Source organism: Geotrypetes seraphini, chromosome 2, assembly GCF_902459505.1.
Source record: "Geotrypetes seraphini chromosome 2, aGeoSer1.1, whole genome shotgun sequence".
NCBI classification, from domain to species: domain Eukaryota; kingdom Metazoa; phylum Chordata; class Amphibia; order Gymnophiona; family Dermophiidae; genus Geotrypetes; species Geotrypetes seraphini.
Window position 1 is genome coordinate 96,212,797 of NC_047085.1, and position 23,000 is coordinate 96,235,796.

Sequence of the window (23,000 nt, forward strand, 5' to 3'; positions counted from 1 at the left end):
CGCGCATGCGCAGTAGCGAAACGTGTTCCCTGATCCCTTTTCTGTCGGGATGTGGCCGCACGAGTGCGCATGCGCGCTTACTAGGTCACTGTCAGAAGACGAACCGTCACAGAGGGAGTGAACGCGGAGTCCTGCCGTCCCTCAAACGTAAGTCTCCTCCTTTGCCCGACTCCAGTCTCTGCTCTTCACCAGTCCTGCCTTTGGTCCTGTCCCTGTTAAACCAGCTGCCAATAACAAAGCCAGATGCCATGGGTTCTTCCCTTTTGCCAAATTGTTAAAGGCTCTGCCGGTCTCGATCCTGTCCATCTCTGAAGTTACTTCCTGATTTTGAGGGGCGGGATCGAGACTGGCAAAGCCTATAGTGATTTAGCAAGAGGGAAAGCCCCCGTGATGTCTGGCTTCGTTATTGCCAGCCGGTTTAGTGGGACCGAGACAGGACCGAAGGCAGGGCTGCTCACAAAGGTGCGCGCCGAAGAAAATTACAGTTTTTAGGGGCTCCGACGGGGGGGGGTTTTGTTGGGGAACCCGGCGCGCGCCTCCGCGCTGCGCTCAATTGTCTGGCCGCGCCTTTGTCCCGGCGCGCTTTTGACCTGACACCCTCCCCACTCCTTCCAGCGGCTGGCAAACAACATGGAGGACTGCTTCCGGGAGGAATCGGCTTCCAGCTTTATATGTCAGGCCTGACTCGCAACTCCATTGGAAGAAGCAAGGAGTAAAAGGTGATGGGCGGAGAGAGAGATGAGGTGTTGGAGGAAAGAGGGGAGAGGATATGCTGGATGGAGGGAGCAAGACAGATACTGGTTAGAAGACTGAAAATAAAGGGGGAAGAGAGAGAAAGAGAAGATGCTGGAAGGGAGGAGTTAGAAAAAAAACAACAACAAAAAAACCCAAAAAACTCCCCAAAAAACAAACAACTGGAGAAATAGAAGCATATAGAGATGCAGAAAAATAAATGGAGGAAAACTGAAAGATAAGGTTAAAGTCAGAGATGGATGTAGGAGAGGAAGTGAAGACAGGAATGAGAGAAGAGCCAGATAGACTGCAAACCCTGGTAAGAAAATTGAGAGAAGAGAGCAGAAACTGGGATAAACATGAATAAAATGACCAGACAATAAAAGTAGACTGCTTTCTTTTCATATTCCAAAGTGTATAGTGTTTTTTCTCTTTCTCTGCTGTTGAACTGCATATTGCTGGACAGGGAGAGCAGGAAGAGGTGCTGATGGACAGGGGGGAATGAAGGGAAGCCTACTGCTGGACAGGGGGAGCAGGAAGAGGTGCTGATGGACGAGGGAGCAGGAAGAGGGGGGAGGTAAAATAAAGGGAAAAGGGCTGCTGTTGGATAAGGTGAGCAGTGATGGGGTGGGGGAGGACACAGGGGAGGTAAAAGGAAGGGAGAATGAACAGGGGGAGCAGACAAGGGGTGGTGGTGGACAGCCAAGGAAAAAAAAGAAAGAAAGAAAGAAAGATAGAAATACAGAAAGCGGCTAAGGAGAGAGAAAAAGAAATAAAGACAGACACACACATATATATTCTAGCACCCGTTAATTTAACGGGCTATAAGACTAGTATTTACTAATTTACTTAGTGATTACTGTGTACTAATTGTGTGCTGACATTTAGTATGTGAAGGGGAAGCAACCAGCAAGGGAGGAAGTGGGACCTTTGGATGATGGAAATATGAAGGGAGTGGTAAGAGAGGGAAAAGAGGTAGCCGACAGGTTAAACAAGTTCTTCTCGTCGGTCTTCACAAGCGAGGATACATCCAATGTTCCAGAACCCAAGGAAATCATAAGTGGGGATCAGGACGAAAAGCTAGAGCAAATAGAGGTAAGCCAAGAGGATATCCTCCGACAGATAGACAGATTAAAGAGCGACAAATCACCAGGCCCAGACGGAATCCACCCAAGGGTACTAAAATAACTGAGAAATGAAATAGCGGTTACACTCCAGCAAATCTATAACCTATCCTTAAAAACTGGGGAGATCCCGGAGTACTGGAAAATAGTGAATGTCACAACTATCTTCAAGAAGGGATCGAGGGGAGACCCGGGAAACTATAGGCCAGTGAGCTTGACCTCGATTCCAGGAAAGATGATGGAATCACTGGTCAAGGACAGCATCTGCGAGCACATGGAAAGCAATGGACAGCTGAGGGCGAGCCAGCATGGCTTCAGCAAAGGAAGGTCGTGCCTTACGAACTTACTGCACTTCTTCGAAGGGATAAACAGCAAGATGGACAAATTGGAATCCATTGACATCATTTACCTTGACTTCCAAAAAGCCTTCGACAAGGTACCCCATGAACGGCTGCTTAAAAAGTTGTGGAACCACAGGGTGGAAGGGGATGTCTACTGATGGATTAAACACTGGTTGGAGGGCAGGAAACAGAGGGTTGGAGTAAAGGGCCAATACTCCGACTGGCAAAAGGTCATGAGCGACGTTCCGCAGGGGTCGGTACTGGGACCGCTCCTGTTCAATATATTTATAGACGACCAGGAGATGGGGACAAATTGTGAGGTTATAAAATTTGCAGATGACACCAAACTCTTCAGCAGGGTTAGAACCACGGAAGACTGCGAGGACCTCCAAAGGGACCTAACGAAACTGGAAAAATGGGCAAAAAAGTGGCAAATGAGCTTTAACGTAGAGAAATGCAAGGTCATGCATGTAGGGAAAAAGAACCCGATGTTCAGCTACAAAATGGGGGGATCATTGCCAGGGGTAAGTAACCTTGAAAGAGACCTAGGTGTGTTGGTAGATACAACACTGAAGGCATCGGCACAATGTGCGGCAGCCTCAAAGAAAGCAAACAGAATGTTGGGCATCATCAAAAAGGGTATCACGACCAGGACGAAGGAAGTCATCATGCCACTGTACCGTGCAATGGTGCGCCACCATCTGGAGTACTGTGTCCAGTACTGGTCACCGTACCTCAAGAAAGACATGGCAATACTTGAGGGAATCCAGAGAAGAGCAACTAAATTGGTAAGAGGTATGGAAAACCTTTCATACACTGATAGGTTAGATAAGCTGGGGCTTTTCTCCCTGGAAAAGCGGAGACTTAGAGGAGACATGATAGAAACCTTTAAAATCTTGAAAGGTATAGATAAGGTAGACAGGGACAGATTCTTCAGACTGAGGGGAGCCACAAATACAAGGGGGCACTCAGAGAAATTGAAATGGGACAGGTTTAGAACAAATGCTAGGAAGTTCTTCTTTACTCAGAGGGTGGTGGACACATGGAACGTGCTCCCGGAGGCTGTGGTAGGGCAGGGCACGCTACAGGGGTTCAAAGAAGGTTTGGATAAATACCTACAGGACAAGGGGATTGAGGGGTACAGATAGACATAGAGATAGGTATAGGGAAGGCAGGGACAGATAGACATAGAGATAGGTACAGGAAAGACAGGGACACTTAACAGGTCATGGACCTGATGGGCCGCTGCGGATGCAGGCTGCTGGGCGCGATGGAGCTCTGGTCTGACCTGGCAGAGGCAACTCTTATGTTCTTATGTTCTTATGTTCTATATAGATATATATATATGTATTCAGAGATATTGTGAATAATTATTAGTTGTTATTTACTGCTGGCTTATGTGAAAATATATTTATATCTGTATAATAAACTATTTCAGATATTTTGGGTTTCTCTGTTTCACTCATTTAAGTTGGCATATTGCCGAACCTATGGCTGCAGTAGTGGTGTATCCTAGACACTAGATACATGTGACAGATGTTTATTTGCACTAATTAGTTTATTACCCCATAAATCTGCCTACAGGACCACATCCCCCCTTCTCCAATCCTCCGGTACCACTGCCAACTCTAGAGACTCACTGAAAAGGTCATTCAATGGAGCCACCAGAACTTCCCTAACTTCCTTCAGCACCCTCGGATGTATACTATCCAGCTTCATAACTTAATTAGTAAATTGGCTTTAATTATGAGCTTTAACAGGAGGTTTGGGACCCATTGACAAAATTTTGTAAAAATCGAATATTAGTTTAGCCCTTTGATTATACACATCCAGGATGGACGGATGGGGGGGAGATATGCCTTTAATTTATTATTTGATTGCAATTTTGTTTGTCTTGATCATTTGTATTACTCTTGATTGTATGAAAGGATGGGGGAGAAGGGATATGTACTTATTGATTAATTGATGGAATTAAGTGCTGTTTTATTTTGTAAATTGTTTGATAGTATGTTGCACTTGTTAATTTTTAAAATGAATAAAGATTAAAAAAGAAAATAATAATTAATTGGATGATAAGCGCCTATCTTCTTAGGCACAATTCTATAAAAGATAGACACCTATCGATGGCACCTAACTTTAAGTGCATAACTCCAAAGTAGGCTTGTTTAGGGGTGGAGAAGGACATGCACCATTAGGTGAGATTGTTTAAAGGACTTGGGTGCCTATAATGTAGTCCTTTAAAACTCTGGCCTACATTACAGGTACAGTAAAACCTTGGTTTGCGAGCATAATTTGTTCCAGAAGCATGCTTGTAATCCAAAGCACTCATGTATCAAAGCGAATTTCCCCATAGGAAATAATGGAAACTCAGACAATTCATTCCACAACCCAAAAAACTTTAATACAAAATACTATACGTGCTCATATTGCAAGACCTCGCTCATTTAGAATAGTCAATACACTCCTGCAGCGTCAGAGAGAGAAGGACCATCGACTCAGTTGTGATGATGTGACGTGTATATACTGTATGTACTCATATTGCAAGACTTTGCTTGTTTAGAACAGTCACTACACTATTGCAGTCTCAGAGAGAAGAACCATCGGCTCAGTTGTGATGTGTATGCTGTATGTACTTGTATTGTAAGACATTGCTTGTATATCAAGTTAAAATTTAATAAAATGTTTTGCATGTCTTGCAAAACACTTGCAAACCAAGTTACTTGCAATCCAAGGTTTTACTGTACCTACATTTAAGTTAGGCGCGATTCTGTAATAGGTGCTTAAGTGCAATCGATAAGAGATAGGTGCCTATATTATAGGCACCTATCTTTTTATATGCCATATACAGAATTTCCCCGTAAATGTCTTTAAATCATAGACCTAAAATTGCCACCCTTTCCCAGCTTTACCACAGGCACACTGTTATAAAATTAGTCTACATGTACAATACTTTTTTAACAAAAGCGAAAGACCGTGTAAGGATCAAAACTGAAGCTAATTCTAAACTAATTCACTAACCCATATTATAGTTAATGAATCTTATACTGGTACTAAGGACCTAAAAAATGTACATTTGTTTAGTGAGTCTCATGAATGCAGTAAGTTATATATTGATTGATTTACTCATGGAAATCCTTCATGCTATATTACATGAACAGACAACTCTGGTTATTTATCTTGGTGAATTACTCTTGACGTTTGTCTGGTTACTTGGATACACCTGCCCAATGTCTCCATTCCACCACATGAAATTATTTTATTTATGTTATCTTCCATATACACTGCAAAGTGTTTCTTCCAAATTCACTATAATAACGTTGCCTTCATTCATCTCTCAGTGCTCTACTCAATCTCCCATTGTGATACATCTTTCTTCTCATGAAAGAACCAAATAGCCAGATGTTCCCTTCTCCCTTGTCTGTAGTTACACTAAATATAAAACAGTGATGCTTCAGTTCTTACTTGGCTTCACTCTCAGTTCCTCCAGAGAGAAAACTTTCCAGAATTTGCAATTTTAATAGCCACCCACCACATCAGTAAGACTGAGGGTAAAATTATAAATAATTTATGCATGACTGCTACCCAAAATACAAACAAAAAATGGCTCAGTGTCCATTTAAGAACTTATACTTGACTCCTGAACAACTATCTTTTAGTCTCCGTGTTTTATAAAGGGCTGTAGGACTGCTCTTTGAACAGACATTGTGAAGACACTTCCCCTATGGCAAAATGACGAATATCTTACCTAAACACTGTTACCAGTGAGCAGTGCACTTATACTGAAATTATTGCCTGTAAAACATAGTGGATACGTTTCATCAGATATAGCTAAGATGGCATCTGGGCCCTGATTCTACAAATGGTGCCTAACTTATAGGCACCTTGGCCTAGATTCTGTAAAGTGCGCCTAACATTAGGCGTGCTATAGACATCTTTGTAGCGCAAGTGGCAATCATTGTTATTTAGGCACTTTTTAGACATTTTATAAATCATTGTTAGAATTTTTACACCAACATATCAAAGGCTAGCTGTTCAGTATCTCATCTACTTCCTACTGTGTCTTCATCATTAGTATCTAAAACTCGTGATAGCCCCCACATTCACATTCTAAGTTTAAGTTAAGTTTATTAGGATATGATATACCGCTTATCAAGGTTATCTAAGCGGTTTTTACAATCAGGTACTCAAGCATTTTCCCTATCTGTCCAGGTGGGCTCACAATCTATCTCACGTACCTGGGGCTATAGAGGACTGAGTGACTTGCCCAGAGTCACAAGGAGCAGCGCAGGGTTTGAACCCACAACCCCAGGGTGCGGAGGCTGTAGATCCAACCACTGCGCCACACACTCCTCCATTCCTTGGCCCTGAAGAAAGGTTTCATTCTGAAACATGCATGTTGGGAGAGAAGAGTACAAGATCATTTCACTATAAGTTAAGTGAGGTTCCTTTTATATTAATAAGAAAAAGAAAAAGATATATACAGATTTAATAAATTATGAATAAAGATTGGACTGATGCAGAGTTTAAGCAACTGGCTCTGTTTGCCTGATTGCTACCTGAAGGTCCATACAAAAATATTTTGAAAAAGAAATTTACCTGTAAAAGTAAAGTACTAATGATGAAGACACAGTAGGAAGTAGATGAGATACTGAACAGCTAGCCTTTGATATGTTGGTGTAAAAATTCTAACAACTCTTATATGATTTAATTGATGGTAGAGCAGTGACATCTTTTTTAGCATATAGTGTAGACATCGTATAGACATCTCTAATGCACTAAGCATATCTTAGGCGTCTATTAGGCACACGTTCCCAAAAAAAACCCATATAGACGCCAGATAGACGTCCCTATGATGTTATATATAAAAAGGTGATTTTTACTGATTCGTTATCATTATTTCAGGACTGTAAGCTTTAACATAATTAACTCAAAGTATATCATCATTATAAGGATAATTAAAACACACTATACCATGTTTAAAAGGATATTTATAATATATTAGTTTCAGTAGGAGTTGATCTGGGAACATCAGCATGGAAGGGGGGGGGGAAGCTTTACTCCTGTGCTACACAGAAACTTGTTTAGCAATGGTATCATTAGCTCCTATAAGAAATGTAAAGCATAGGACTTTGAGCTCCATATAGGCTTCAAATAGACATAGTTTAAGCTCCAGAAAGGCTTTAGCACAATACATGCTATTTAGGTCATCCAATCAGCTTTCTTTGGGCACCCCACAGACGTTATTTGAGAGAGGTTTTTAGAAGCAATTCCTTGCTCTAAGTAACACTCTCTTTATCATGAAACATTGCTACAATCAGCTCATTCTTTTAAGCAAACAGAAAGCCCATAACTTCAATTGGCCAAGCTTAAAACCAGAATAGACCTGAATGTGGTTTCTAATTCTTTGCAAATGGAGGTATGGAGTTGCACCATGATGACCTCATTGTGACATCATCAAAGTGCACCTGCACAAGTAACAGACAGGCCAGGAGTTGAACTCACAACCTCTGGAAGATCAGTATAGCGCTTTTACTGATTGAGCTACAGCACCTTCCACTCCAGTTTAGTGATCTGCTAAGGTAAAATCTGCTTAGCTATCATCTCACATTTAGCTGAGACGAAAGATTGGTAGTTCAATGGCTTAAAGCGCTGCTTTCATTGTCCTAAAAGCCAGAATCTCAAGTTGGGTTCAATAAATGTGATGTGGATTCAAATATTGCTGTTTTGTATCATATGCAAACTCAACTTATAGAATAGATTGTTTCTAGTATTGCTAATGTTGTGCTGTTTGAGATGAAAATTAGATGTGATTGGTCTGTAGCTTGTAATTTTTATTAAAATGAGTATTTTGTCAGCTGAAGGACATGAGGGAGTCAAACCCAGACCAGGCTCATACCCCAACCTTCATTTACCTGAACAAACAAGACCTAACCTCTTATAGCTATGCAGATGACATCACCATCCTCATACCTTTCGACCAACCAAAGCACACAATGACAGACACACTACACTGAACACTAGTTACAGTAATGACTTGGATGGAAGACCACAAACTGAAACTTAACCCAGACAAAACTAAATTCATCCTCCTAGAAAATAACAAAGTCCCAACCACAACCAATTTAGAAATCAACTCAATCAATTACCCTATTCAAACCACCCTAAAACTACTAGGTATGACTATTGACAGAGGCTGTACCATGCAACCACAAATAAACAAAATAATACAGAAATCTTTCGCAGTTATGAGAAACCTAAGACAAGTCCGAAAATTCTTCGAAAGAACACAGTTTCAGCTCTTAGTACAATCTCTAATCCTAAGTATTCTAGACTACTGCTATTCATCAGCCAGAAAGTTAAAATTTTGAAAGTAAGCCTAACATTAGCCTGTCTTAAGCCTAACTTATACCTATCTTAAACAAGACAACAAGATTTTTCTTCTCCTGCGGGGGGCTCTAAGCTGAGCCCAGTGTCTGATGAGGTGCAGGGGCGGAGCAAGCTCACATGCCATTCATCTGCCAGAAAGTTGAAATTTTGAAAGTAAGCCTAACTTAAGCCTAACGTATGCCTAACTTAAGCCTAACTTAAGTCTACCTTATGCCTAACTTAAGCCTAATTTAAGACTAACGTATGTCTAACTTAAGCTCCATTGAAATGAAGCAAAAACTACACTTAGACCAGCTTTTCCTACACCTACATTTTCCACACTGTTTAGACGCCCTCTGTCACCTAACTAGCATCTGTGTGGTGCCTATCCTTATCCACGCCCATGTTATCCACGACTATTCCCTAAATCTGCGCCTATCTCGCGCCTGTGCTCTAAGGATGCCTAAAGGACACCTAACTCCATCTAAGTTCCAATTAATGCTTGTTAAGACCCTTAAATCACTCATTATCCACCTAAATACTTAAATCAGATGCCTAAAGCACGCCTAACGTTAGGCGCACTTTACAGAATCTATGCCCTTGAGCGCAATTATCAATCATCTGCTAGGCATTATTTATAGAATCATGTCTAGCAGTGCCTAAGGTGCACTCATAAATGAGTGCACCTAATTTAGACGCCTATTGGCACCTAAGTCAAACCACAGACAAAATCTGCCCAGAATCTGCCCCTAACTATACTTACTTTCTGGTAGGCACCACAGAATATATGCCTACCTTGAAGTGGTAGGCGCCTACAAGCTAATTAATTTTTTTAATTGATTTTTAATTGAGCTTCTAAATTATCGGTGCTGATTAAGACACTAAAATCATCTGTAGAACCTAAAGATTGGAGGGTTCCAGAGAAGATCCAGGGAATTACAGACTGGTAGGTCTGACCTCAGTGTCGGTCAAAATATTGGAAACAATTATAAAAAATAAAATTGTGGAACATGTAGGGTTAAAGTGAAGCAAGAAAAATCAGAATCCTGGTTCAACCCCTGCGGAGTACCCCAGGGATCACCCCTGTCACCCATACTATTCAATATATACATAGCCTCCCTCAGCTTCTACCTAGACAAACATGGCATAACCTCATACAGCTATGCAGATGACATCACTATCCTCCTCCCCTTCGACCACCCAGAACCCGCCATGACAAGCACAATACACAGAACTCTCGAAACAGTAGCAACATGGATGTCAGAGCACAAATTAAAACTTAACCCTGACACAACAAACTTCATCCTCCTAGTAAACAATAAAACTCCTACCTTAACAAATCTAGTAATAAACTCGATCTCATACCCTATTGAACCCACACTAAAACTTCTGGGAGTACTTTTGACAGAGGCTGTACCATGCAACCACAGATCAACAAGGTAATAAAAGTATCATTTGTGACCATGAGAAATCTAAAACAAATCCGAAAATTCTTCGACAGGAAACAATTCCTACTGTTGGTACAATTCCTTATCCTTGGACTAATAGACTACTGCAACATACTTTACCTCCCATGTACAGCAACCATGATAAAACAATTACAAACTATACAAAATATAGCCCTAAGACTCATCTACTCGTTGAAAAAATATGACCACATCACAGAAGCATACCATGACTCTCACTGGCTCCCAATACAGGCAAGAATACACTTCAAATTCTACTGCCTACTATTCAAAGCCATTAACAGAGAAAGCCCAACCTACTGGAATAACCGACTAACTCAATCCTCCTCATCCAGGCACAGGAGAACCCACTCACTTTTCACACACCCACCATCCAAAAATGTCAAACGAAAAAAACTATATGACAACCTAATAACCACCAAAGCAGCTAAACTGGACAGACAAATCATCATTCTGTTGTCATCGATCACAGACTACAAAACCTTCAAGAAAGATACTAAAACCCTACTCTTCAAAAAATACATAAAACCTATCTAACACGACCAGTTCCTACCTAAACTCCACTTCTAATTACCCAACTAATGCTAAAATGCCTCTTTTTACCCATCACTTACCACCTTAAGATCTTGACAACTCTTTGGTAATTCTTTGGTAATTCTTATTACCCAACATGTATCACCTTAAGATAACGACAACTCTTTGGTAATTCTTATGTAACTCTTATGACATCTCTTATGCTATTCCTGTAAAATTTTATGCAAACTTTTTATGTAATCTCTAATAAAAACTTTTGTTTTCCGCCTTGAACCGCAAGGTATTGGCAGAATAGAAATCACTAATGTAATGTAATATAATAATGGGGATGGAACTCCTCTCGTATGAGGTAAGACTAAAGGGGTTAGGGCTCTTCAGCTGGGAAAAGAGATGGCTGAGGGGAGATATGATTGAAGTCTACAAAATCCTGAGTGGAGTAGAAAGGGTACAAGTGGATCAATTTTTTACTGCATCAAGATTTACAAAGACTAGGGGACACTCGATGAAGTTACAGAGTAATACTTTTAAAACCAATAGGAGGAAATTTTTTTTCACTCAGAGAATAGTTAAACTCTGGAATGCATTGCCAGAGGATATGGTAAGAGCAGTTAATATAGCTAGTTTAAAAAAAAGTTTGGACAAGTTCCTGGAAGAGAAGTCCATACACTGCTGTTGAGTCCATACACTGCTTGCCTTGGATCACTGGCATGGAATGCTGCTACTATCTGGGTTTTTGCCAGGTACTTGTGACTTGGATTGGCCTCCATGAAGACAGGATAATGGGCTAGATCAGGGGTGTCAAAGTCCCTCCTTGAGGGTTGCAATCCAGTCAGGTTTTCAGGATTTCCCCAATGAATATGTATGAGATCTATTTGCATGCACTGCTTTCATTGTATGCTAATAGATCTCATGCATATTCAATGGGGAAATCCTGAAAACCCGACTGGATTGCGGCCCTTGAGGAGGGACTTTGACACCCCTGGGCTAGATGGACCATTGGTCTGACCCAGTAAGGCTATTCTTATGTTCTTAAGTTAGGCAACTAGATTAGCTAGGCACACTGATGTAGGCGCTTAATTTCAGGCGCCATTTATAGAACCTGGGCCCTAATGTCTATAAATGTGTTCCTTATTTAGTATGGAAATTCTATCTGTACTAATTTTAAATCTATTTTTTTATGTGCACAAAAGATAGCCTAAAACAGTGAACAAATGACATTTTGCAACTTGGGTTTTTTTTACGCTAGATTTAAAAAAAAAAAAAAGTGGATCCATTTCTGGGGATAGCCCATTATTCCCTATTTAATTGTTTTGCTTACTTAAATAGAACTTCACAAGGGACAAACATGCTTTGGTACAGAAGTTGTGATTTATGCTCCTTTACATGAAATGCCTATATGCATGCCAACAAGTTTGAAAGAAGTCAAGCTGTGAGAAACTACAGATGCTGAAACAAAACAGATGAATTTGGTCACAGATAGCAAGGAAAATCCAAGGGAATTCAAGCAGGGTTCATAAACTTAACTTCTTCAGCAGTTGTCAAAGGTTTCTATAATACAGAATTACATTTTACTGAAAATGAATTCTAAGAGCACTCTGTGGATCAGATTTTTTTTTAAAAGCCAAGCAAATCTCCCCAAGTACAGTATATATATTAACTCTCATGCATACTAGTATCTAGAACAAGGATTCTCCAGCCAGACCTCAGGACACGCCTAGCCAGTCAGATTTTCTGGAAACTTATTATAAATATGTATGAGATAAATTTGCATGCCCTATGCAAATTTCTCTTGCATATTCATTATAGGTATCCTAAAACCTGACTGGCTAGGTGTGTCCCAAGGACTAGATCGAGAACCCCTGTAGAATCTAGAATGTTGCTTCTGTCTAACCCTTGAATCTGGGCTAAATGGTAATTGTGGGTTCATTCTGTTGAATCATTAAAAATATATTCCTTTTTTTAAAAAATGAAGTACATCAGTCAATATTCAGCAGGCATTGGTCAGTGTTTATTAAATACTGACTACTGCCGGCTAAAATAGATACAAATATCCAGTGCTGGGTCACATCTGAGCACTGGCACTGAATATCCAGGTCTTTGGCAGTGTATGGAAGTTATGTGGGTATGGCCGATATTCAGTGCTGTACTGACATAGCTAAGCAGGCAACTTTAGGATTGGTAAGTGGATAATATAGCTGGTTTTAAGAAGGGTTTCGAGGAAAAGTCTATAGTCTGTTATTGAGAAAGACATGGAGGAAGACACTGCTTGCTCTGGATCGGTAGCTTGGAATGTTGCTACTCTTTAGGTTTTGGCCAAGTACTAGTGACCTGGATTGGCCACCGTGAGAAAGGGCTACTTGATAGACCAGTAAGGCTGAACCAGTAAGGCTATTTTTATTTATTTATTTATTTTATTTCAAATTATTTATAACCCGCCTATTTACAAATCTAGGTGGGGAACAATACACACATAAAAAATCAGTCAAAATTACAAACAATAAAAACAAAATTAAAAGAACCTGCACATCCATACACTGTCACATAACATACGCCCCAAAAGACAATTCAATAACAGTTTACGGTAACCCTCGGCCTGAAGATAAAAAAAACTTCATATCCTCATACTAACGCATGACTTGCACCAAATGCGCATTCAAACAATGCAGTTTTACTCCTTTTCTGAATTGCCAAAGCACTGTCAATTGACTCAATGACAACGATAAGGCATTCCACAGTGCCAGACCCTGAACAGACAACATAGATTCACAGTTACCAAAGATGGAATTTCCAATATCAAGCTGTCTGCAGACCGTAGCTCACATGAAGGAGCATGCCACTGAAAAAGGGAACGAACTTAAGAACAATTGCTTTGGAACACCTTATACATCAGACACAAAACCTTAATTTCTACCTGCGCACCAATGGGCAGCCAATGAAGCGCACACAATATCGGTGTGATATGATCAAATTTTGAGGCATGAACGATAAGGCGTGCAGCAGCATTTTGTGCCATCTGCAGAGTATGCGGAACGCATTTAGGCAAACCTAAGTATATGGAGTTACAATAATCAAGCAGCGGTGTGATCATTGATGTGACAACTGTGCAAAAATGATCATCCCATAGATAATCATGCAACCTCCTCAATAAACGCAGTTTGAAAAACACACTGGGCATTAAATGACAAAGAGGAATCAAGCACGACTCCCAAGTACCTGCATTGCTTTTGCACTGAAACAACCTCGCCTGCTAGGGGGATCTCGGAAGGATACAGTACTATGTTCTTCCAACGAGCAACAAATAGCACTTCAGTTTTCGTAACATTTAATTTTAAATGGTTTTGCATCATCCAATCCTGAATGATAGAAAAACAGTCATTCAGGTATGATAACGCTTCATCCTGAGATTTTTCAACGGGAATCAGAAATTGAATATCATTTGCGTAAAGATGAAACATAGCCCCTAACATACACAATAATTTACACAATAGGAGCAAGTAGATATTAAACAAAACTGCGATTCTTATGTTCATATGGTATTTAAGTAGTCCTACCTGCCCAGTTAGCTATGTGGGCGCCAGTACTGAATATTGCCTGTGCCCAAGGCTGGCTCAAAGAACTGTGGCACCCTGAGCCAACTTTTGCATGGTGACCCTCAACCCTGTAATCTGGTATCTTTATCCTCCCCACCCTCCCCCACCTGTGATGCAGTATCTCCCTCTCTCTCTCTCTCAAGTCTCCACCTACTGCCAAAATCCCAGTCTAATCTAATCTAATCTGAAATTTGTAGATTGCTTTGTGCCTATAAAGGTTCTAGGTAATTCACAGACAAGAGCCCATACAACATGGGGAACTTACAGAAGAACCAAAACAAGGAAAACTGCAGACGGGCATACAATGATGCAGGTAAAATGCAGTTAAAAACATCACCTAAAGGCAAATGAACCAATGGACCCGACATGGTCTGCAGTTTTCCTTTTTTTGGTTTGCCTTCATATTCCTGCCTTCAGACTTTGTTGGTTCTCCCCTTTTGTTGTCTGAACTTACAGAAGAAGCCATTATAACATTTTACAAACAAAGAAGAGGTAAGGCAAGCGAGGTGCTAGCAAGACAACTAATGGAAGTAGGATTGAAAAGTCAGTCAGGATAGCCCTAGGGTCATCCTATAGGCATCTATCCCTCTCAGAGTTTGAAGTTAGATTGAACTGGGTTTTTGGGACCATTTTATCACTGGCACTCTGGGCCAAGGCCTCACCTGGTCCATAGGTTAAGCCAGCTCTGCCAGTGTCAATATAACTCTCACCTCTACAGACACTCTACCTTGGACTACTCTAGTACTAACCAGGAAGTTCCATAATAGGGAAGGAAGAAAAGGAGGGGGAGTAGTGTTATATGTTAAAGATCATATTAATGCCACACAATTGCAGAATCTGAAGGGCAAGGAAGAGGCACTTTGGGTCAAACTGGAAAGAGGGATTGGAAAATGTATTCACATTGGCGTGATATAAAGGCCTCCTTCACAGACAGAAGAACTGGACAGAGATTTAATAGTAAATATTCAAAATATAGCTGTAAAAAGGAAAGTATTACTAATAGGTGATTTTAATATGCCAGATTTTGATTGGGGTATCCCTTTTGTAGGGTCTCTTAGAAGTCGGGAGATCCTGGATTCTCTGCAAGGAGAACTTTTCCGGCAGTTGGTAATGGAACCTATAAGGACTTAATGCTTACAAACAGGGAAAGTGTTTCTGATGTTATAGTGGGTGATCATCTGGCATTCAGTGATTGCCACATGGTGTGGTTTAATATTAAGACAGGTGTAGAGAGGGCTCATTCGAAAGGGAAGGTTCTTGACTTTAAAAAGCTAATTTTGTTCAGATGGGGGATTACGTCAAGGAATTGTCTGGATGGGAAGATCTGGAAGGAGTAGGAAAGCTGTGGGCAAAATTGAAAGAAGCAACAAACCATTTTGTAAGGAAAGTAAGTACAAGTAAGAGGAAAAGAAGGCTGCTGAGAAAGTAAGGAAAAAAGAGGTTAGCTTTCATAAACTACAAAAGATCGCAGAAAGAGGAAGACAGGCAAAAATATCTGGAAAACTTAAGAGATAGACAAAACTTAAGAGAAGCTGGTCGAGTAGTCAGGAAAGCAAAGATGCAAACGGAAAAAAAAAATAGCTGACACAGTAAAATGGTGGGACAAGACTTTTATAGATATATCAATGATAGGAAGAAGTGCGAAAGAGGCACTATGAGTCTCAAAGGTGATGAAAGGAAGAAATCTGTAGAAGCTAATAAAGATAAGGCTGAAATGTTTAACAAATATTTCTGTTCTGTGTTCATAGCTGAAGCTCTGGGACCGAGACTGCAGAAAACATATTCAAATAGAGCTGGAGGTGTGTTGGCCCTGATTGATTTTCAAAGAATTGTGTTCATGAGGAGCTAGCTAAACTAAAGATAGACAAAGCCATGGGGCCTGATGGTATACATTCAAGAGTACTGAAGGAAATTAGGAAAGTTCTGGCGGCTCCTCTGGCTGACCTTTTCATTGCTTCTCTAGAGTCAGGAGTGGTACCAGAGGACTTGATAAGGGTGGATGTGTCCCTCTCCATAAAAGTGGAAGTAAGTAAGTAGTAGGGAACTACAGGCTGGTAAACCTGACTTCTGTGTTAAGTAAATTAGTGGAAACACTTTTAAAACAGAGAATAGTGATGGTTCTTAAATCCAGTTGATTACCGGATTCCAAATAACATGAATTCACTAGAGGCAGGTCTTGTCAGACAAATCTGATCAATTTATTTGGGTGACCAGAAAATTGGACAAAAGAAAAATGCTGTATATTTAGATTTTAGCAAAGCCTTTGACTGTGTTTCACACAAGCATCTAATAAATAAACAATGCATGCAATAGCATAGTAAGGGGGCGGAGTGGACTGTCCCACATACCCAGTGGCAGAGTAAGGGTGAGGAGTGCCTTGGGAGGTGGTGCCCCCACCCCCGCCGTCTTTGTCATCCCTTGCCACGTGTGCGCCCCCTTCCCATTTCCAGAATATTCTAAAAGAGGTCTCATCAGAGCCTTATACAGAAGCATAAATACTTCCTTTTTCTGACTGTCCATACGTCTTCCTATGGACTCTAGCATCCTTCTAGATTTTGCCATCAACTTTTCAATCTGTATGGCCACTTTAAGATCATCACATACAATCACACCAGTATGATGTGATGTGATGTGATGATATGATGATCACATCAGTATGTGATGACCTCAAGCTGGCCAAACAGGTTGGAAAGGTAACGGCGAAAGCTAGAAGGATGCTTGGGTGCCTAGGGAGAGGAATGGCCAGTAGAAAAAAAGAGGTATTGATACCCCTGTATAAGACTCTGATGAGACCTCATTTCGAATATTGTGCATAATCCTGGAGACCGCACCTTCCAAAAAGATATAAACAGGATGGTGTCGGTCCAGTGGAAGGCTACTAAAATGGCAGGTGTTTTTCATCATAAGGCATATGAGGGCAAACTTAAAGATCTCAATATGCATACTTTGCAGGAAAGACAGGAGAGGGGAGATATGATAGAGACATTTAAATACGTACGTGGCATAAAAGCACATGAGGCGAATCTGTTTCAATTGAAAGGAAGTTCTGGAATGAGAGGGCCTAGAATGAAGTTAAGAGGTGATAGGCTCAGGAGTAATCTAAGGAAATACTTTTTTATAGAAAGGGTGATAGATGTACAGAACAGTCTCCTGGTAAAGTACTGTACATATTATATTCTGTGTTTATTTATTATTTGCCTTATACAAAGCGAAATACAAATCAACAAACATAATAAATGTCATTACAGACGTAAAACCATACAGAAACATAATATAAAAACAAGTGGTTGAGGCAAAGACTGTGTCTGAATTCAAGAAGGCGTGAGATAGGCTCATAGGATATCTCAGAGAGAGAAAGAAATAATGATTACTTAAGAAGGGCAGACTAGATGGGCTCTTTGGCCTTTATCTGTCATAATGTTTCTATGTTTTTATGATGGTCAGAGGGGGGATATTCAGCAGCACTGCCTGGGTAGGTGCTACTGAATACCTCTTCCTGACCTGCTAAGCACAATTTGAGTATTGGCCTAGTGTCATTTAACAAATTTGTAGATGGTTGATATTACATATATTTTTTGATAATCGGGTCATTTTCTGTTTTACTAAATTTTACTTTTTCCTTGGTCCGGTCTACAGATGTGCAAGAGAAACTTTTCAGATAAATCATTTTGACATCATGTTCATTTTCAGATATTATGTCTCAAATGGCAATGTATCTTATCCACCATTAGAATACCCTTATGCATTCAAAGACTTTAAGTCAGTTTAAAGGATCCTCAGCGACACCACTTGGAGCTCAATAACATTTCATTGCTCCAAGCTTTATGTGTCTACTCGTCATCGGGTCCTGTTTATCTATTCAAATTAGTCATACTATTATTCACTCTTGCATTTTATCAGAATTAAGATATTTTTTGATCAATGTTTAAAAGCTGTCACTTAGGTTTTTCATGTGGTCTCTGGCAAGGGGAATGTCATACCGACATGTTTCGCTGTAAGTAGCTTTTTCAAGGAATATCCCCTAAGAAAACAGCAAAAGTCACATTAATATATACACCTCACTACTGCTCCCCAAGTAATCCATATCCTTTAAAAATCACCCAGACAGCAAACTTCTTACCCTAATATTAAGCCGCCAGCACTTATAACCACTCAGTCCTTAGAGATGGCGGCGGCGTCTTCTGCAAACATTATATACCGTCGGACCCAGGAGCACTGTACTCACGTGAATACGTGGCATCAGCGTCACGGGACCGAAAGCTGGTTTTAAGGTGGAAATACTACTCATATTCAATTCAATTGAGATCTTTCCAAAGCCTTCTACCCAAGAGATCAGGCTAAATCAAAGTCCCCCATTCTAGTTCACCATTCAGCCCGTGAAGTATTACCGTGTTCAGATGGTAAATCCACCGTTGCTCTTTATAATTCAACATTTCCTCACTATTTCCTCCCTCCCTCCCCATCTCCAGACTCTCTATCACCCTCCATTGGATCTGATCCATACTATGTTGCATGCTAAGGAAATGTTCGACCATAGGTGCTTGTACATTTTTAGTTTTTAAGCGTGATTTGTGCTCGTTCAGTCTGATATGCACAGGGCGTGAAGTCCGACCCACATATACCAGGCTGCACGGGCACATAACTATGTAAACCACATTAAAAGACTGACAATTTGTATCCTGTGAAGATTTTATAATTTTGCCAGATTTGGGATCCCTCCAAGTGGGTCCCTTAATGGTAGTGGAACATCACTGACAGTGTCCACATTCAGTATGATTTCCAATCCTTAGGTCCCTATAATTCCCTAACTTTTGTTGGATCAGGGTCTGTCCAATCGTTTTACCCTTTTTAAAGGCAAACATTGGAATTTCTGCCAATACTTGATGAATCCGTAATATATGCCAATATTTTTTTTATCAAGAAGATAAGTTCCTTAGCTGCTATTGAATAGGGGAGAACACAGATCAATTTATCAGTGTTATCTTCAAGATGTTGTTCAGCTAGGAGAAGATCCCTATTAGCATATTTCGCCCTAAGAAAAGCCTGCTTAATAGCTCTCAAAGGGTAACCCCTATCTATAAAGCGCTGCTCCAATTCCCTAGCAGCTATTCTAAAATCTTGGTCATCGGAAGATATTCTACGGGCTCTCAAAAATTGGCTGATAGAGAGACTAAACTTGAGATGGTAGGGGTGATGGCTAGAAAAATGAAGTAGAGTGTTGCGGGACACAGATTTTCTAAATAATTGGGTCTTCAACTGCAAATTTTCTTTAATAATCAATATATCAAGAAATTCAATTCTCTCTGTACTGTATAAAGGGGTGAACTGAAGGTGAGGATTCCTTGTGTTGATCCAATCCAAGAATTGGGCAAGTTCATCAATTAAACCTTCCCACAAGAAAAATATATCGTCTAGGAATAGGGTGATCTTATGAAAAAAGGCAGAGGTATAGATTTCTTGATCCTCAAAGCGACCCATATATAGGGTGGCTACAGAGGGAGCCAGAGTGGCCCCCATCGCCACCCCCTGGATTTGTTGGTAATAATTTCCTTCAAACATGAAATAATTTTCCTCAATGACCCATTGTGCTAGCTGATACAAAAAATCAGTACTAATACGTGGAGACTGTTCTCTCTCATTCAAACTATCCCTAATGATAGTGAGTGCTTCACGTTGAGGTATTTTTGTGTAAAGAGACACAACATCAAGGGTGACTAATATGGTCTGAGGATTCATATATTCATCTTGGGATAAAATTCTTAGAAGGTGTGATGAATCTTTTAAGTAGGAAGTGACCGTAAGAGCTTTCTTGAATAAAAAAATATCCAGGAACTTTGAAAGAGGCTCCAACAAGGAACCTTTGGTGTTTACGATGGGCCTCCCTGGCGGAACGGTCAGGTTCTTGTGAATCTTGGGCACAAAGTAAATATTTGGAGTACGAGGATATTTTTCCAACAAAAAGGAATATTCCTTCTTTGTAAGCATTTTATTTTCATAATGTAACGTAATCCAATCAAAGATCTCCTTCATCAGCTTACGTTCAGGATTTTCATGGACTAGCAGATATGCCGTGGTGTCAGATAGTTGTCGATTAGCTTCATTCAAATAATATTCTCTATCTAACACCACTGTAGCTCCTCCCTTATCTGCTTTCAAAATCATGACATCTCGTTTATCTTTAAGCTGCAGTAAAGCTTGGTGCTGCCCATATGTCAGATTGTATTGTAGTCGTTGATTCTTAAAGGAGCTTTCATACTCAGACATACCTATCAATACTAAAGTCCGAAAAACATCCACCGCAGAGTCCATAGGGCCCGGAGGGTTCCATCTAGATTTTACTTTCACCACCGACACCTCATCTTCAGCACTCACCTCCTTATCAGAAAAAAATATTTTCAACTGAATTTTCCTCAGGAATTTGTAAAAGAAAATTTTTAGTTGAAAAAAATCAGGGTACTGACAAATTGCATAGCCTAAACCCAGTTCCAATATCTCTTGTTGTTCTTTTGTCAATATTACTTTGGAGATGTTCACTATCGTAGAATCTATTTTGTTCTCCCATTGCTCGGGGGGTTTCCCCTGCTCCTCGGTGCTCCCCTGGATCTTCCCCTGGAGCGTCCTCCTCTCGAGGGGTGTGTGTCGTCCCTCGAACTCTTCATGGAAGAGAGGTCCACTGACTCACTACTTGTCACGTCCGATTCATCAGAGGAAGCATTAAACGCAACTTTCTTCTTTATGGAAACAGGAGGGGTCTTTTTATTCCACGTATAAACCCTTCCCATTTGATAGTCCTTCTCATCTCGCTTCCACTTCCTGATCTTTGTTTGTTTAATGGAATCCTTAAATTGGACTAATGAGTCTTCCAGCTCATTACATTTCTTCTCAAAATCATCTTTAATAAAAATCAAAATCAAAATCATGGTAGGGGGTTTGAACCAAAAGACTAACAAGAAGAGACTGGAAGACCTGAATACGTATACTCTAGAGGCGAGAAGGAACAAGGGAGATATAGTACAGATGTTTAAATACTTGAAAGGCATTAATATAGAAACAATCTTTTCCAGAGAAGGGAAAATGGTAAAACTAGACGCCATAAATTGAGGTTTGGGGTGGTAGATTTAGGAGTAATATTAAGAAATTATTTTTCACGGATAGGGTGGTTGATTCCTGGAATGCCCTCCCAAGTGAGGTGGTGGAGATGGAAACAGTGATGGAATTCAATAAGGTATGGAATGAATGCAGAGGATCTCTAATTAGAAAATGAATGGTGTAAAACTAAGGCCGGTACTGGAAAATCCTACACAATCTGTGTCCCATATATGGTGATTTGGTTTAGGATGAGCTGGGGAGGGCTTTGATAGAAGCTCCAGAGACAGGATGGTTAGAATAGGCTTGAGTGACCTTCAATGGCAACTCCAGTAGTGGGAACCTAAAGACAGTACTGCGCGGACTTCTATGGTCCATTGCCCAGAAATATTAAAGAAAAAAGGCAATTTAACCATGAATGTATAATTAGTGTGACTACTGGGCAGACCATTATCTGCTGTCATTTACTATGTTACAATATTAGAGGACAGTGACATCTGGTGGCCATTTCAGGATCCTTCCATTTCATATATTAAGGTTAGTATTGGGCACTGGTGAGCAATATATGTCAAAAACCACAGAGGAAAGAGCAAGGGGTACACGATGTGAAAACAAATACAAGAACAACCTCAAGTGATGTTTTTGGTGACAGCACAAATTCAAGAAGTACAAAATTAAGAAAAACGGTTCTATGAAGAATGACAAATATGAAATGGTATATATATATATATCAGCAACTAAAGTTTTAAATCTATAGTATATGGATCTTGAATAGGTACATTTCAGATGGGTACTTAATCAGATTTTCATCCTCATCACCTCTTTTCTGCACACTATCCTCCCTTAAAAGCATGATGTACGGTGATGTTTTAGCTTTAATTACAGGCTTCAATGTAGACTTTGTGGAATCTTCCAGACAGAAGAAAACACATTTAAACCACAGTCTGTTAAAGAGGTACTGTTCAGGCCTCAGAGTGGGCTCTGTGAAGAAGGCGACAGGACTTGCCAGCGTTCTGTGGTAGCCATATAAAATGATGGCACCATCCTAGCAGAGCTGAAGTAGGAATAGGAAACTAAAAGTATGGCTCAAAAAACAAACTCAACATTAAGGGCTCCTTTTATGAAGGTGCACTAGCGTTTTTAGCGCACGCACCGGATTAGTGCGTCCTATAGTGCGCACTAGCCGAAAAACTACCACCTGCTCAAGAGGAGGTGGTAGCGACTAGCGCACGTGGCATTATAGTGCGCACTATTCTGCGCGTTAAGGCCCTAACGCGCCTTCGTAAAAGGAGCCCTAAGTTCTCATAGCTCCCAGCTTTACCCTAAAGCAGGGGTTAGGAACCTATGGCTCGCGAGCCAGATGTGGCTCTTTTGATGGCTGCATCTGGCTCACTGCCAACGTGACACTCTGACTTCTGGGAGCGGAGCCAAGGAGAGCGGCCGCATACACTATGAGCTCCTCTGCTGCAGCGGAGAAAAATCTTCTCCAAGACGTGCACTGCAGCAGAGGACACCCAAGCAAACCTACCCAGACCATCGGGGACATTCTGCCGGTCACCCGGAAGCGGGAGCCGCCGACACAGAGCTGGATCGGATCTGAGCCAGGACGGGGGCAGCGGCAGCCATCTTCCGACACTCTGCACAGTATGGCATCTCCCCCAGCTGCAGATTCTAGCCTGGACCGCAGCAAGCTATACCAGTGAAGGGGACATGTTGTGAGTGTGCCTACTTCATTTGTTATTGCTCCAGAACCCCCCTAAT